Raw genomic sequence first — 5,156 nt, 5'->3', positions numbered from 1 at the left:
ACAGCAGAATTCTGCACGAAATCATCAAAATTCTTACAGAAAACCGCATATTTCGATGCAAAACGACGATTTCTCGCCGATTTTCGTTGTTTTCTGGCTTGAATTCGCAAAGAAGAGCACGAAATCTACAAAATCATGACTTTTTACAAAGATTCAACGGCTGAATTGCAAGAAAACAGCAGAATTCTGCACGAAATCATCAAAATTCTTACAGAAAACCGCATATTTCGATGCAAAACGATGATTTCTCGCCGATTTTCGTTGTTTTCTGGCATGAATTCGCAAAAAAGAGCACGAAATCTACAAAATCATGACTTTTTACCAAGATTCAACAGCTGAATTGCAAGAAAACAGCAGAATTCTGCACGAAATCATCAAAATTCTTAGAGAAAACCGCATATTTCGATGCAAAACGACGATTTCTCGCTGATTTTCGTTGTTTTCTATCTTGAATTCGCAAAGAAAAGCACGAAATCTACAAAATCATGACTTTTTACCAAGATTCAACGACTGAATTGCAAGAAAACAGCAGAATTCTGCACGAAATCGTCAAAATTCTTAGAGAAAACCGCATATTTCGATGCAAAACGACGATTTCTCGCCGATTTTCGTTGTTTTCTGGCTTGAATTCGCAAAGAAGAGCACGAAATCTACAAAATCATCACTTTTTACCAAGATTCAACGGCTGAATTGCAAGAAAACAGCAGAATTCTGCACGAAATCATCAAAATTCTTAGAGAAAACGACGATTTCTCGCCGATTTTCGTGGTTTTCTGGCTTGAATTCGCAAAGAAGAGCACGAAATCTACAAAATCATGACTTTTTACCAAGATTCAACGGCTGAATTGCAAGAAAACAGCAGAATTCTGCACGAAATCATCAAAAATCTTAGAGAAAACCGCATATTTCGATGCAAAACGACGATTTCTCGCCGATTTTCGTTGTTTTCTGGCTTGAATTCGCAAAGAAGAGCACGAAATCTACAAAATCATCACTTTTTACCAAGATTCAACGGCTAAATTGCAAGAAAACAGCAGAATTCTGCACGAAATCATCAAAATTCTTAGAGAAAACTGCATATTTCGATGCAAAACAACGATTTCTCGCCGATTTTCGTTGTTTTCTATCTTCAATTCGCCAAGAAAAGCACGAAATCTACAAAATCATGACTTTTTACCTAGATTCAACGGCTGAATTGCAAGAAAACAGCAGAATTCTGCACGAAATCATCAAAATTCTTACAGAAAACCGCATATTTCGATGCAAAACAACGATTTCTCGCCGATTTTTGTTGTTTTCTATCTTGAATTCGCCAAGAAGAGCACGAAATCTACAAAATCATGACTTTTTACCTAGATTCAACCGCTGAATTGCAAGAAAACAGCAGAATTCTGCACGAAATCATCAAAATTCTTAGAGAAAACCGCATATTTCGATGCAAAACGACGATTTCTCGCTGATTTTCGTTGTTTTCTATCTTGAATTCGCAAAGAAGAGCACGGAATCTACAAAATCATGACTTTTTACCAAGATTCAACGGCTGAATTGCAAGAAAACAGCAGAATTCTGCACGAAATCATCAAAATTCTTACAGAAAACCGCATATTTCGATGCAAAACGACGATTTCTCGCCGATTTTCGTTGTTTTCTGGCTTGAATTCGCAAAGAAGAGCACGAAATCTACAAAATCATGACTTTTTTTTTACCAAGATTCAACGGCTGAATTGCAAGAAAACAGCAGAATTCTGCACGAAATCATCAAAATTCTTAGAGAAAACTGCATATTTCGATGCAAAACGACGATTTCTCGCCGATTTTCGTTGTTTTCTATCTTGAATTCGCCAAGAAGAGCACGAAATCTACAAAATCATGACTTTTTACCTAGATTCAACGGCTGAATTGCAAGAAAACAGCAGAATTCTGCACGAAATCATCAAAATTCTTACAGAAAACCGCATATTTCGATGCAAAACGACGATTTCTCGCCGATTTTCGTTGTTTTCTGGCTTGAATTCGCAAAGAAGAGCACGAAATCTACAAAATCATGACTTTTTACAAAGATTCAACGGCTGAATTGCAAGAAAACAGCAGAGTTCTGCACGAAATCATCAAAATTCTTACAGAAAACCGCATATTTCGATGCAAAACGATGATTTCTCGCCGATTTTCGTTGTTTTCTATCTTGAATTCGCCAAGAAGAGCACGAAATCTACAAAATCATGACTTTTTACCTAGATTCAACGGCTGAATTGCAAGAAAACAGCAGAATTCTGCACGAAATCATCAAAATTCTTACAGAAAACCGCATATTTCGATGCAAAACGATGATTTCTCGCCGATTTTCGTTGTTTTCTGGCATGAATTCGCAAAGAAGAGCACGAAATCTACAAAATCATGACTTTTTACCAAGATTCAACAGCTGAATTGCAAGAAAACAGCAGAATTCTGCACGAAATCATCAAAATTCTTACAGAAAACCGCATATTTCGATGCAAAACGACGATTTCTCGCCGATTTTCGTTGTTTTCTATCTTGAATTCGCCAAGAAGAGCACGAAATCTACAAAATCATGACTTTTTACCTAGATTCAACGGCTGAATTGCAAGAAAACAGCAGAATTCTGCACGAAATCATCAAAATTCTTACAGAAAACCGCATATTTCGATGCAAAACGATGATTTCTCGCCGATTTTCGTTGTTTTCTGGCATGAATTCGCAAAGAAGAGCACGAAATCTACAAAATCATGACTTTTTACCAAGATTCAACAGCTGAATTGCAAGAAAACAGCAGAATTCTGCACGAAATCATCAAAATTCTTAGAGAAAACCGCATATTTCGATGCAAAACGACGATTTCTCGCTGATTTTCGTTGTTTTCTATCTTGAATTCGCAAAGAAGAGCACGAAATCTACAAAATCATGACTTTTTACCAAGATTCAACAGCTGAATTGCAAGAAAACAGCAGAATTCTGCACGAAATCGTCAAAATTCTTAGAGAAAACCGCATATTTCGATGCAAAACGACGATTTTTCGCCGATTTTCGTTGTTTTCTGGCTTGAATTCGCAAAGAAGAGCACGAAATCTACAAAATCATCACTTTTTACCAAGATTCAACGGCTGAATTGCAAGAAAACAGCAGAATTCTGCACGAAATCATCAAAATTCTTAGAGAAAACGACGATTTCTCGCCGATTTTCGTGGTTTTCTGGCTTGAATTCGCAAAGAAGAGCACGAAATCTACAAAATCATGACTTTTTACCAAGATTCAACGGCTGAATTGCAAGAAAACAGCAGAATTCTGCACGAAATCATCAAAAATCTTAGAGAAAACCGCATATTTCGATGCAAAACGACGATTTCTCGCCGATTTTCGTTGTTTTCTGGCTTGAATTCGCAAAGAAGAGCACGAAATCTACAAAATCATCACTTTTTACCAAGATTCAACGGCTAAATTGCAAGAAAACAGCAGAATTCTGCACGAAATCATCAAAATTCTTAGAGAAAACTGCATATTTCGATGCAAAACAACGATTTCTCGCCGATTTTCGTTGTTTTCTATCTTCAATTCGCCAAGAAAAGCACGAAATCTACAAAATCATGACTTTTTACCTAGATTCAACGGCTGAATTGCAAGAAAACAGCAGAATTCTGCACGAAATCATCAAAATTCTTACAGAAAACCGCATATTTCGATGCAAAACAACGATTTCTCGCCGATTTTTGTTGTTTTCTATCTTGAATTCGCCAAGAAGAGCACGAAATCTACAAAATCATGACTTTTTACCTAGATTCAACGGCTGAATTGCAAGAAAACAGCAGAATTCTGCACGAAATCATCAAAATTCTTACAGAAAACCGCATATTTCGATGCAAAACGACGGTTTCTCGCCGATTTTCGTTGTTTTCTGGCTTGAATTCGCAAAGAAAAGCACGAAGTCTACAAAATCATGACTTTTTACCAAGATTCAACGGCTGAATTGCAAGAAAACAGCAGAATTCTGCACGAAATCATCAAAATTCTTACAGAAAACCGCATATTTCGATGCAAAACGACGATTTCTCGCCGATTTTCGTTGTTTTCTGGCATGAACTTGCAAAGAAGAGCACGAAATCCACAAAATCATCACTTTTTACCAAGATTCAACGGCTGAATTGCAAGAAATCAGCAGAATTCTACACGAATTCATCAAAATTTTTAGAGAAAACCGCATATTTCAATGCAAATCGACGATTTCTCGCTGATTTTCGTTGTTTTCTATCTTGAATTTGCAAAGAAGAGCACGAAATCTACAAAATCATGACTTTTTACCAAGATTCAACGGCTGAATTGCAAGAAAACAGCAGAATTCTGCACGAAATCGTCAAAATTCTTAGAGAAAACCGCATATTTCGATGCAAAACGACGATTTCTCGCCGATTTTCGTTGTTTTCTGGCTTGAATTCGCAAAGAAGAGCACGAAATCTACAAGATCATCACTTTTTACCAAGATTCAACGGCTGAATTGCAAGAAAACAGCAGAATTCTGCACGAAATCATCAAAATTCTTAGAGAAAACCGCATATTTCGATGCAAAACGACGATTTCTCGCCGATTTTCGTTGTTTTCTGGCTTGAATTTGCAAAGAAGAGCACGAAATCTACAAAATCATCACTTTTTACCAAGATTCAACGGCTGAATTGCAAGAAAACAGCAGAATTCTGCACGAAATCATCAAAATTCTTAGAGAAAACCGCATATTTCGATGCAAAACGACGATTTCTCGCTGATTTTCGTTGTTTTCTATCTTGAATTGGCAAAGAAAAGCACGGAATCTACAAAATCATGACTTTTTACCAAGATTCAACGGCTGAATTGCAAGAAAACAGCAGAATTCTGCACGAAATCATCAAAATTCTTACAGAAAACCGCATATTTCGATGCAAAACGACGATTTCTCGCCGATTTTCGTTGTTTTCTAGCTTGAATTCGCAAAGAAGAGCACGAAATCTACAAAATCATGACTTTTTACCAAGATTCAACAGCTGAATTGCAAGAAAACAGCAGAATTCTGCACGAAATCATCAAAATTCTTACAGAAAACCGCATTTTTCGATGCAAAACGACGATTTCTCGCCGATTTTCGTTGTTTTCTGGCTTGAATTCGCAAAGAAGAG

The sequence above is a fragment of the Gnatocerus cornutus genome, unplaced genomic scaffold (genome assembly GCF_029298725.1).
Source record: "Gnatocerus cornutus isolate USDA-ARS CGAHR unplaced genomic scaffold, icGnaCorn1.1 ctg00000022.1, whole genome shotgun sequence".
NCBI lineage: Eukaryota > Metazoa > Arthropoda > Insecta > Coleoptera > Tenebrionidae > Gnatocerus > Gnatocerus cornutus.
Note: the sequence above shows the minus strand (reverse complement) of the source record.